The following is a 13,725-nucleotide window of genomic DNA, read 5'->3' on the forward strand; positions in this document are numbered from 1 at the left end:
TAGAGTGTTTTTAATGGTTTTGTCTGCTGCCCTGGGCTCCTATTAGGAGGAAGGGTGGGATATAAAGTTAATAATAATAATAATAAAGAAGTAAAGAAATAAAATAAACAAGTGCTGCTTCCTGACCATCACAATTGTCACCTCCCTGTGAGCACCTGAGCTCCTTTGTTCTGTGTGGCAGCACCTACCCTGTGGAATTCCCTCCCCTTTAATATTAGGCGGACGCCATCTCTGTTATCTTTTTGGCTCCTTTTGAAGATTTTCCTCTTTCAACAAGCCTTTTAAGTTGAGACCTATCCCAGTCTGCATCTGTGTTGGAATTGCTTTTAATATGTTTTTTTTAAAAAAACAGTATGTTTTTAACCCTTTTTAAAGATGTTTTTAAAGCTTTTTTTTTTTAAAGTTTTTAAAGTTGTTTTGTTTTAATATATGTTAAGGTCTGTTTTTATGATGTTTTGATGTGTTTTTAGCACTTCTGTTTGCCACCCTGGGCTCCTGCTGGGATGAAGGGCAGGATATAAATAAAATAATAAATAAAATAAATAAATTTCTCTCGTCTTAACATTGCTATCCATGTACATTGTTGATGGTATATACAGTAGACAAGACAGTTCCTTCATTTAGGTAATTGATCCAAGGGGCTTGCTCAGCATATAAACATTTGGTTAAAGATGTATGGCTAGCTCCCATTTTCCTTCATCCCCATGGACTACCAATTGTCTCTCTAAGAATTAGTTTCCTAGCAAATTGGAATAAATGGGCAGTTAAATATTTGGTGTGGGGAATCCAAAGCTGCTTAGGAGGATTAACCAAGTAATAATATATAGTATACTGAAGCAGGCCCTCCCTTAGCATGTGTGGGGCCCGGGGCAAAAGCAAAGTTGGGGGCCTCCCACATTTGCTCCGGGTCACGGTCTTGGCCGAGTTGCCGCTGTAGGTGCGCAGGCACTGGTCCTGGAACTGCCGGCCCAGCTCGCTGTGTCCGAGGTGCCTACCACTCAATGAATGCAGCAGGAGCGGCGGCGGTGGCTTCGGCATGGCGGGCGGGCGGGCAGGCAAGTGAGCCCCCGTCCCGGGCGGAAAGAGAGCTAGCGAGTGCTGCACCCTGCCTGGCGAAGGCGAGCAGGAAGGGAGGGAGGAGCCGGCTGGTGAGCAGATCACCAAGCACGAGGCCTCCCCGAAGTGCGGGGCCTGGGGCAACTGCCCCGCTTCCTGATGCCTAGGGGCGGCTCTGTACTGAAGACTTATTCCTTGTTCAGCCTGGCTTATATAACGGCAATAATGCAGTCTCCTTTACATGCATGTCCTTTCTATCATTGATGATGAACTGAGCATTTCCCCCCTTTCACTCAACAAGGTCAGGTAGGTGCCAATATAACCACTAATCTTCCCATATCTTCATAGGGGTAGTCTTATAGTGTTATGGTGCATTGCATTGTCATTTTGTATTGTAGTTTTCCAGTTTCATTATTTATTATGTATACATATTGTATTTGGTTATTTTGTAAACCGCTTAAGAGACTTTCCTAGTGGAATGTTGGCCAAGCTGGGAGCTATGCACATGAATGCAAAAGAAAAAAGGCAGCTCTCACAAATACCCCTACCAGTGAGTACGCACTCTCCATTGACTTCCATTATAATTATTTTCTTAGACCAACCATTTTCTCAGCATAACTTTGGTCTGGATCAAGACCCACAGGAGCACTCCAATGGGAGTTTGATGTTCCATAACCACCTCGGCCCTTCCTCTGACATGCCTCCCAGAATGCCGCTTTTTCAGGCCTTTCGCCATCTTCCACTGGCATCCCTTCCACTGGGCTGGGCTTTCCTGGTGGATCCCCAGCTGAGCTGGTAGGGTCCCAGCTCTGCTACAGCAGAGCTGGGGCAAGGGGCTTCTGCCAGGGGTCCTCCACACCCAGTTCCCCTCAGCCTGCTGTAAACACAAGTTGGATTGCACCCTAAGACACTGAATAATTCCTCAGCTGAAAACCTAGAAATGCTTTGAGTATAATAGCTTTGTGAAGACTTTCTGGGTGGAGACTGCAGGAAGAGAGAACACTATGGAACTCAGGCCCTGCTTTTGGGCTTCCCATAGGCATCTGACTGGCCACTGTGAAAACAGGATGCAGGACTTTGGCCTGATCCAGCAGGCTCTTACGTTCTTATACGAGAGCCAAAGTATGGCATAGACCTCTTGCCATTGCATCAACAGCAAGTTTGGTTTTCTATGCGTTTCTTCCTAATCATCTTTCAGAAATACTACTTTTCTATGCACCAGAAGTACTTCTTAGTAAAACCTTCCTAGGACACAGAATATGTGATATTCTGAATGTGTAATTTGGCTTTTAGGCTATTTCTGCATTAGAATCATATTGCTGGAAGGGATATATATGTTAGGGGTAACGTGAGTTGAGTGGTTAACAGGTGTAACAAGCAGCTATTGTGCACATTTACCATGCCTTATGAAGAACGTGCAGATTACCTGCCTGCTCACAAAGAGGAAATTATACCAATTTCCTGGTCAATATACATGTTCTACAGCAGGATTTGAGGAAGGTGCATATCTTGACTGCCTTTTATACATTCTCTGGACACTATGCATATTCTCCAACAGGCCTCGGATATTATTGACCCCCTCCATAAAGAGACGTGGGTGATTGTGGGGGAAAAGACTGGTAGGGATCTGTTTACATATGAAATAAATGAATCAAATCTACCTTAATTAAAAAACAAACCACATACACAGAAATGTGACAAACAACTTCCCACAGACATGGATAAGAACTGCATAAAGCCCCATAATGTACAAGTAAGTAAATAAATTGGCATGTGCATGAAATGTTGGTGGCTGTATGTGTGTAGTGCTTCCTGGAATAATATATAGCATATTCTTAATCCAAACTCTGCCTATATTTATTATGTATTTGTTTATTTATTACATTTATACCCCATCTTTCTTTTCATGATTGAAACCCAAGGCGGCTTACATATGGTTCCCAGGAGGTCTCCCATCCAGGCACTGACCAGACCTGACCCTGCTTAGCTTCAGCAGGGAGCTGGCCTTATGTGCCTTCAGACCATAGCCTGGGACCTATAAACAGAACATCCTTTGTGTAAAGAATTCTTCAAAGAAGATATCCTAACCTTTTCTTGAATTAGGAACCAACTAGGCTACCAATTATAAAATTGAAAGCAACCTCCTGTGTTGCCCATTAGTATTTCGCTAGTGCACAACAAGACATGAATTGTGTTCCCCATGCCAAACTTGCATCTGCAACATTAATGGGTACAGTATGTCAATGTGCAAGATGACAAAGAAGCAGTATGGTACGACAATGGAACCAATTACTTAGGGAGGTGGAGGGCAGCTGTATAGCCACCTGTCGGGTATGCTTTAATTTGGATTCCTGCATTGGACTCAATGGCCTTATAAGCCCCTTCCAATTCTACAATTCTATGATTCTATGACTCAAGGACCTTCAGCAACACATTGTTCTTGATTAGAATAACAGAATCATAGAGTTTGAAGGGGCCTATAAAGCCATCAAGTCCAACCCTCTGCTTGATGCAGGAACAATCAGTTCACTGACTCTTTTTCCTGCATTGGACTTTCGGAACAGATCATACAAAGACAACATGAAGAGCCAAATTATGGACAGCCAAATCCTATTTTACTGACAAGTTTGCCAAGAATGTATAACATTGCATCAAGGAGTGCACCTGCATTTGCTGACTTATCCAAGATGATTATTTTCTGCACAGTAGAGGAAGATAAGTTGTTGATTTGGTACCAGCAGTTTCCTTTCTTCTTTGTCCAGCTCAAAGGAGCAACATCAACAGTTCCTTGTGGTTTTGAAACCCAGAAGATTTTTGAGAAGGGTTAGTTCCCAGTTGCCTTGAGTTGATCTTCAGGATTAAATATCTCATTATTTATTATGAGCCATTTCACAACTCTTCTTGGCTTTCATTAAGAGCAAGACGTCTGCTGCAAAGTTTGGACAGTGTTTCCTCCAGTAATCTGGGAGGCTTTAAGGCTGGGATCTGTCTCCCTCCACCCCAAATGAAATGTTTCACAGGAGATCTAGCTGGAGCTTGGCGTGTTACAAAGTTAGCTGCCAACTGTCAGCTTTTTTTCCCCCAGACTGGAAAGGTTGGAAGCTGTCATTGTAAAGACGTGTGCATTTGCTTCCTTGAACGCTACAGCCTTCACACCTGCCAGAGAATGTCAGTATGTTTGTGCCAAGCATAAAAATGTGGAGATATGTCTCATTCTCCAAACAAAAAGGACAGCATTTATCTTTTTTTATCTGCCTCCTGACGAGAGTCAGTCATGCTTTTCTTGGAAATCAGAGCTGTGGAGAACAGAAGAGCCACTCTGGAGCCAAGCCAAGGGGTTATTTCAGGGGTGGAGAACCCTAAGCCTGGGGCCAAATGCAGTCCTCCAAGCCTCTCTGTCTGCCCTTGAGACTTTCCCCAGGCCACACGCCCTTCACAGCCACACCCCTACTGGCCCTGCTTCATGTCCTCCTTGAGCGTTTTCCCTTGCTGGAATCTTCCCTTGAACTCTGGGGATGCCTCTTGCTTGCCTGATGGAGTTCAGAGAGGGTGTGTGTGTGTGTGTAGAAACTAGCCTACTGTACAAAGGTAAAACCTATCGTTGTTGCTGTACCCACTTTTGCCCTCTGGACCCACCCGCCACTGGCATGTAGCCCCCAAAAGGTTACCCAGAAGGGAATGTGGCCCTTGAGCGGAAAAGGGTTTCCCATTTGTGGTCTATCTAATCCAGCATCCTGTCTCGCACAGTGGCTTGACAGATGGTCCTGGGAAACCCACAAGCAGAGCATGAAGGCCATAGCCCTCTCTCACTGTTTGCTGCCTCCACCGGTAACATATAATGACACTGCCTGAGAATCTGGAGGTTCCAACTGATTGTGCTCAATTTGTTTGCCTGTGCTCATTTTGTGCTCACGGTTCTCATCACGCCCACTCGCTTTGTGTCAGCGATTGGTTTGCTATTGCAGTAGGGGGTTAGTCCGTAGCAAGTTTCTCGATCTTGAAATTGGCTCTAGTTCTCAGCGATAGGCTTTTGAGACGAAAGTCTTGAGCTGCAGCTTGAAATATCGTCACTGATGTCAATGCTAAATAATGCAAATCATCTTCCACCAGGGCACACAAGAATGACACAAAGAAGAATGGCATGTTTTTAATATTCAACCCTTTTTTTGCCCGGAGGGTACAGACCTGCTATGATTTGGGGGTAAGGAGATGTCTTGAGATATCTCAGAGCAAGCCACAACTCTTCTCAAGAGTTGGGAAACAGCCAGTGGAAGACTGTGAACTTGCGGTTCATAAGAACATAAGAACATAAGAAGAGCCTGCTGGATCAGGCCAGTGGCCCATCTAGTCCAGCATCCTGTTCTCACAGTGGCCAACCAGGTGCCTGGGGGAAGCCCGCAAGCAGGACCCGAGTGCAAGAACACTCTCCCCTCCTGAGGCTTCCGGCAACTGGTTTTCAGAAGCATGCTGCCTCTGACTAGGGTGGCACAGCACAGCCATCACGGCTAGTAGCCATTGATAGCCCTGTCCTCCATGAATTGGGCTAATCTTCTTTTAAAGCCGTCCAAGCTGGTGGCCATTACTGCATCTTGTGGGAGCAAATTCCATAGTTTAACTATGCGCTGAGTAAAGAAGTACTTCCTTTTGTCTGTCCTGAATCTTCCAACATTCAGCTTCTTTGAATGTCCACGAGTTCTAGTATTATGAGAGAGGGAGAAGAACTTTTCTCTATCCACTTGCTCAATGCCATGCATCATTTTATACACTTCTATCATGTCTCCTCTGACCCGCCTTTTCTCTAAACTAAAAAGCCCCAAATGCTGCAACCTTTCCTCGTAAGGGAGTCGCTCCATCCCCTTGATCATTCTGGTTGCCCTCTTCTGAACCTTTTCCAACTCTAGAATATCCTTTTTGAGATGAGGCGACCAGAACTGTACACAGTATTCCAAATGCGGCCGCACCATAGATTTATACAACGGCATTATGATATCGGCTGTTTTATTTTCAATACCTTTCCTAATTATTGCTAGCATGGAATTTGCCTTTTTCACAGCTGCCGCACACTGGGTCGACATTTTCATCGTGCTGTCCACTACAACCCCGAGGTCTCTCTCCTGGTCGGTCACCGCCAGTTCAGACCCCATGAGCGTATATGTGAATTTAAGATTTTTTGCTCCAATATGCATAATTTTACACTTGTTTATATTGAATTGCATTTGCCATTTTTCCGCCCATTCACTCAGTTTGGAGAGATCTTTTTGGAGCTCTTCACAATCCCTTTTTGTTTTAACAACCCTGAACAATTTAGTGTCATCAGCAAACTTGGCCACTTCACTGCTCACTCCTAATTCTAGGTCATTAATGAACAAGTTGAAAAGTACAGGTCCCAATACCGATCCTTGAGGGACTCCACTTTCTACAGCCCTCCATTGGGAGAACTGTCCGTTTATTCCTACTCTCTGCTTTCTGCTTCTTAACCAATTCCTTATCCACAAGAGGACCTCTCCTCTTATTCCATGACTGCTAAGCTTCCTCAGAAGCCTTTGGTGAGGTACCTTGTCAAACGCTTTTTGAAAGTCTAAGTACACTATGTCCACTGGATCACCTCTATCTATATGCTTGTTGACACTCTCAAAGAATTCTAATAGGTTACTGAGACAGGACTTTCCCTTGCAGAAGCCATGCTGGCTCTGCTTCAGCAAGGCTTGTTCTTCTATGTGCTTAGTTAATCTAGCTTTAAGAATACTTTCTACCAGTTTTCCAGGGACAGAAGTTAAGCTAACTGGCCTGTAATTTCCGGGATCCCCTCTGGATCCCTTTTTGAAGATTGGCGTTACATTTGCCACTTTCCAGTCCTCAGGCACGGAGGAGGACCCGAGGGACAAGTTACATATTTTAGTTAGCAGATCAGCAATTTCACCTTTGAGTTCTTTGAGAACTCTCGGGTGGATGCCATCCAGGCCCGGTGATTTGTCAGTTTTTATATTGTCCATTAAGCCTAGAACTTCCTCTCTCGTTACCACTAGCATGGCAATGGCCACTAGCATGATCCCAGCAGCCTAAGCCACATGTGAGGTTAACCAGTCTTTGAGTGTGTTCAGAAACAACCAGCACTGCCCAGAAATCCAATTGGAGGCTCTTGTCAGTTTGAGGGGAGGATGCGGGGGGGGGGAGTTTGTGTGATCTGCAAGGTTAACCACAACTACTCTGAAGTAAGTCCCACTGAGTTCAACGGGACTTACTCCTAGGTAAGTAAGGGCCTGTTCAGATGCCGGTATAATCTGGATCTGAGGCTTTTTGCAGATCCTTTTAATTTGGACCGTTTGCATGATGTTTTTGCCAACGCGATTAGATTCAGCTGCTTTTGCCTTTAATTCCAGATTAAATAGATGGGACAAAAACCCAAAATTGCTTTTAAAATCCGCACCTGCTTTGGTGCGTTTCTACCATGTTTTACCTTTTAAGTGCCTTTTTTTGGCTGCGCAGTTTGTTCGCCATTAGATCCTCCCTTTTCTCCGCCCCTTTAACTGTCTCTGGACGTCATTTTGTTTCCTGCCGTTGATGAAGCAACTTCCAGTTGCTCTTGCCTTCCTTTCTCTCTCTTTCTCTTGCTTCCCCCCAAATACATTTCCTCCCCCACTCCTTTAAACAAAATCACATTCCCCACCCCTTCTCTCTCTTCTGCAGTGACACCAACAACTTCCCGAGGGTAGCAGGGCTGGAGCTCATAAAACTCACTCACACTCACTCACTCTTCCCCTTTAGTGAATGTGTGTTTCCCCCTGCCCTGCCCAGAGTGAGTCTCACAAGATGGAGACGAGGCTGGAATTAATTCCTGTTTTATTAAAGTAACATTGAAAGCAGTGGATCTCATAGGCACACTATGCTAACTCACTATAGTCCCTAACTAAGCTACTTAAGCATACTCTGCGGCGTGTAAAGAGAGTTGACACAGCACCCAGATCAGGGGGGTGCAACCTTAAATAGGAAAGGTCTTCGCTCGTAATCTCTGACTCCTTCGCAGACCCTCCCTCTGACTGAAGCGCTTCTCCCAGCATCTTGCCTCTGCTGGCTCATCTCGAAAGGTGTCGGCTTAGCTTCAGGAGGCAAGGAAACATTTGACGTGCCATGAGGGGGGAGTAGATGGGTGGAGTTGGTGCGCATGCCAATACATCCCCCAACGGTTCTGTTGGGGTGTCTGAAAGTTGAGCACGGTCTTCTTCAGCAGGAGAACTGACCATGGGAACTGGCACAGTGTCAAACACACCTCCTCCCTCCTCATCCAGGAAAGTCTCAACACCCTCTGATTCTTCCCCCTGCCCTAACGGAAGTTCATCCAGCCCCCCTCCTTGATCCTCCTGAGGGCACTGGGGCTCAACACCCCCTTTACCGTCTCTCGCCTGGCTGTGGAGCTATGGTTTTGGTGTTGTTGTTTACGTCTAGCCCAGCGTATGTGTGTGCGAGAGAGTGAGAAAGTGTGTGTGTGGAGGACCTCTTCTGCCTCATTGCATCCCTCCACTCTCCCCCAAAGCTGGATCTTCCCCACCTCCACAGTTAACATGCCAATGTGTGGGCGTGGCAACAAGGAAACGCTGATAGCAATAAACGCACACTCGTGTGAATGCTACAAAGAAAAACAGCCAATTTATTCATAGCGAGGGCAAAATGTGAACTGTCAAAATCAATCATAATGGGAAAAGCAGCATTTTTAATGTGGATCTTGGCTCATATGTGAACCTGCCCTAAGGTTAGGATTCCAGCCTTATTAGAGGAAATAGCTTGTGTCACTTTGAGAGGTACTAGAAAGGAGCATGGAATAGCAGGCATTGATTTAAAGCTAGGGGGCTAAGGAGATCTCTGGTGCAGCTACCAGGGACATAAACCGCTATCAGATGGCTAGGTAGAGACTAGACGTTATTTTTCCCCAATTAAGTCAGTTTTACATTAACTGTGCAATCCTATGCTTGTCTACTCAGAAGTTTGTCTCATTTAGTTTCCTCTTTTCTGCTTTTTGCAATGCATGCATTAATTGCTGGCAGCCCCATTGTGGAGAGAATCTGCAGAAAGAATCTGCACTAAAAAACAAACAAAGATAGCACAGTGCATAGGCAAGTTCCAACTTCCAAAATACATTCAATTAAAAAAAATGTCAGCAAGCTAAGGAGAGTTATGAGCTTAGCTTGGGGATCAGGAACAATGACAAGTCATTCAGGGTGAAAAGTTTATCAGAAGATTTGGTATCAGAGGCTGCTTGCAATCTCTCTCATGTTGGGTGGAAGATCCATCCATTTGCGATCTTCACCAAAGATGCGTTCCTCCTCCTGTGTTCACTTCTAGCAAAGTTTGTCACCACCCCTACGTCATGTCAGGGGTAGGCCTGTCGTCCATGGGTTTATCTGATCCCCTTTTATAGCAATCTAAGCTAGTGGCCATCTCTGCATCTTGTGACACTGTATGCATTGTGTGAAGAAGTACTGCATTTTGTCTGATCTGAACCTACTGTTAATCAGTCTAATAAAGTGACTCTACACTAGGGGCAGCCAATGTGGTGCCCTCCAGATGTTGATCAACTCCTAACAGCCCCCAACCAGCATTGCCAATGGTCAACATTGGGAGGGCCACAGATTCCTCCCCACCCCTGCCTTAAAGTGTCTTATGTCCAGCTTTCAGCAGAGAACAATGAATTCACTGATCATTTATTGCCAAGAACTACAACCACTCAACAAAGGAAGAAACTGATCTCAGGTGGTAGCCAACACTATCTGTTTTAATGATATGTATATCTGTAGAAGGGTTAATTAAAGCCTGGAATCCAATATTACATTTTCACTAAGGCAACAATGCAATCTGAAAGAAGCAAGAGCTGAGACTATCTTAAGGCCATTAGGCCATCTTCCATGCATTTTTCTACATTAATGAAAACTAGTAAAAACTCATAGGTAGTATAAAACCTTGACAAAATGTAGAAGAACAATTGGATTCAACATATGACCCTGAAGCAATTACAGAATGAAACCCTTAAGAGGTAGAAATTAGCAACCATTCCCCCTTAGTCCAATAATGTATGCAGTATTTGTATAATTCATATAATTCATATAATTCAAATTTTCAGGATTTATGGATACTATGGAGTTCTCCTGTACAACCATGTGATCAAAGAAGTATCAGCGACAATACTGAAAATTCCAGAATAGCGTTCAAGATGACATGTTGGAAAGCAGTCACCCTCTGGGGACTGTTATTCCAAGCCATCCTTGCTGCAACCCAAATCTGTACTTTCCAAGAATAAATCTTGTGAAATTGTGTACTCACCATATTTAGAGTGCATGGAAGAACATATCAGTGATGGAAGACCAGTTTTCACTGAAAATCTAATGAGCTTAATTGCATCACACAACTCCATCTTAGCACACATATTAATCTTTACTCTTTGTCCTATTTACATCTAGCTTATTGTAAACAATAATAAAATTAACCTTTATGCAAAGATGGAGATGCCTTTTGCAATGAAATTAAATGACACCCAGCAAAAGATAATTGGACAAATTGGAGAGCCAGTACTGGACAGCAAATAAGAGGGCCGAATTTGGATTAGACCCATTTAGGGTCAAATCCTTGAACAGCCATGAAACTCATTGGGTGCATGAAATCAGCACATCAAACCCCCCAATCCACTAGTAACAGTATAGGCCTCCTGTTCTGCCATTCAGATTAACAAGTGGCTTGAGGAGCCCTGAAATAGTGCTGTGGAAAACAAATACTGTGGTATAATCTTCATATTCCTATACAATCCCTTTTAGGGTTACTATGATATCCTCCCTTCTTAAATTAAAAAAGGAAAATAACGCAACTACCTATTGAAACCCCAAACAATTGATTTTATTTTCCAGGTCTCTGACCATATCATGATAGAATATTTAACAAAAAATTTTTTTGATGGGGGGCAGAGGAAATTGACATGGCAACCTCATTCCCTAGGATTTCTGAATGCTTGCCATTATTATTTTTTTCCCAATCACAGGAGACAGCTAATAGGCCACATGTGAGTATGAAAGAGTATCCCTCTTTATGAGGTCTGTCTTATGTTGTACCTGTGTCATTCCCCAAACCGAGTCCCTGAAACAAGACTTTTATTTATGGCAAACTTTGATGTTCCAAAGGACATCAAGCCAGGTAAAATGACAAATAGCTGCAAAGTAAAAAGATCTCATTATGAAATGGTGTTTCAAATAACAGTTTGCAACATATTTCTTTCTTGTTTGAATGGAAATACATTAATATTTCGGCTTGCCACTTTTCTCAGTTTACTCAATCATAATTGAATTCTATTATTTATGATGATGTGTTTAGAACAGTGGTTCTCAACCTTCCCCCTGCCTCCATGGACCACATGAAAATTGCTGGGGATCCTGGCAGACCATTTAATGCTTTAATGAATGTTCCCCACAAGGGAAAGCTGCCCTCAGACTGAAAAAAGACCCCCACCCCTGATTTAATGGTTGGAGACCATAGCTGAGTAGCAGAGTGTGTGCTTTGTATAGAGAATGTCCAATAGCAGATGGTGTAGAATCATAGAATCATAGAATAGTAGAGTTGGAAGGGGCCTATAAGGCCATCAAGTCAAACCCCCTGCTCAATGCAGGAATCCAAATCAAAGCATTCCCGACAGATGGCTGTCCAGCTGCCTCTTGAATGCCTCCAGTGTCGGAAAGCCCACTACCTCTCTAGGTAATCAGTTCCATTGTCGTATGGCTCTAACAGTTAGGACATTTTTCCTGATGTCCAGGCGAAATCTGGCTTCTTGCAACTTGAGCGCATTATTCCGTGTCCTGCACTCTGGGATGATCGAGAAGACATCCCGTCCCTCCCCTATGTGACAACCTTTCATATACTTGAAGAGTGCTATCATATCTCCCCTCAGTCTTCTCTTCTCCAGGCTAAACATGCCCAGTTCTTTCACTCTCTCCTCATAGGGCTTTGTTTCCAGTCCCCTGATCATCTTTGTTGCCCTCCTCTGAATCCGTTCCAGTTTGTCTGCATCCTTCTTGAAGTGCAGAGACCAGAACTGGACACAGTTTTCAAGATGAGACCTAACCAGTGCTGAATAGAGGGGAACTAGTACTTCACGCGATTTGGAAACAATACTTCTGTTAATGCAGCCTAAAATTGCATTTGCCTTTTTTGCAGCCACATCACACTGTTGGCTCATATTCAGCTTGTGATCAACGACAATTCCAAGATCCTTCTCACATGTCGTACTGCTGAGCCAAGTATCCCCCATCTTATAACTGTGCATTTGGTTTCTTTTTCCTAAGTGTAGAAATTTGCATTTATCCCTGCTGAATTTCATTCTGTTGTTTTCAGCCTATCAAGGTCCCTTTGAATTTTCTTTCTGTCTTCCACGGTATTAGCTATGCCCCCCAACTTTGTATCATCTGCAAATTTGATAAGCATGTTTTATACCTCCTGTGGTGGGGCGGTGGCACTCACCTGACCTGCGTTTGCACTGTAGCCACCTGGCCACCACCTCACCTCTCCCCTTCTACCTCCTAGTAAGGAATAGTGATCCACTTGACCAGAGGTCAGGGCATCACCAGTGCCCCACCACCATGTCGTCTGCTACTGAGAAGGTCTCAGATTCAACACCTGGTATCTCTAACCTTTTTCCTTTTTAAGGCTCAGCTAGGAAGAAAAGTGAAAGATCTTGACCTAAGACCCCAGAAAACCTCTGCTAGTCAGAGCAGACAACTCTGGGCTGGATGGACAAGTAGTCTGAGCTGGAATGAAGCAGTTCCTATGAATGGGGGCGTATGAGGGAACCAAGACTCAGCAGAGATTCACATGGGTATTGGTGCCTCCCCCTTTTGTTTTACTCTGTTGTGCTCACTTGCTGTGCAAAAAGGTGCCTGTGCAAAGCAGCTTGTCTTGCACACCTAAGCAGCAGTTGTGAGACCACTCTTCACGGGCCTATTTTGCAAAAGCATGTTGGTACCATAAGAATATGTCTGGCTTCCTTCTTTACATGTGTGAATCTGTCCTTAATTCTGGAAAATGACTGCGCAGACAGGAAATATTTTGCAAGAAATATTTTGCAAAAGAACCAAAAAAGAGATAGGGAGGGGGTTATTCTGGAAAGACAACATCTCTCTTTTCTATTTGGTGCTGCCTTCTTTTTTGTTTCCTCTTGGAAATTTATTTTATTTATTTATTTATTTATTTTCCTTTATAAACCGCCCATAGCCAATGGCTCCCTGGGCGGTGTACAACATACAATAATACAATAAATGAACAAAATCACAGATAAAAATACAAATTCATAATAACACTAAATGATATTAGCATAGCTAAAACATTAAAACAGTAAAATACATAGAAATATATTAAAATGCCTGGGAGAATAGGAAGGTTTTAGCCTGGCGCCGAAAGGATAGCAGCGTAGGCGCCAGGCGTACCTCCTCGGGGAGACTGTTCCACAATTCGGGGGCCACCACCGAAAAGGCCCTAGATCTTGTCATTACCCTCCGAGCCTCTCGGTGAGACAGTATTCGGAGGAGGGCCTTAGATGTCGAACGAAGTGTACGGGTAGGTTCATAGCGGGAGAGGCGTTCCATCAGATATTGCGGGCCCACACCGTGTAAGGCTTTATAGGTCAATACCAGCACCTTGAAT

Source organism: Rhineura floridana, chromosome 8, assembly GCF_030035675.1.
Source record: "Rhineura floridana isolate rRhiFlo1 chromosome 8, rRhiFlo1.hap2, whole genome shotgun sequence".
In the NCBI taxonomy this organism is placed as follows: domain Eukaryota; kingdom Metazoa; phylum Chordata; class Lepidosauria; order Squamata; family Rhineuridae; genus Rhineura; species Rhineura floridana.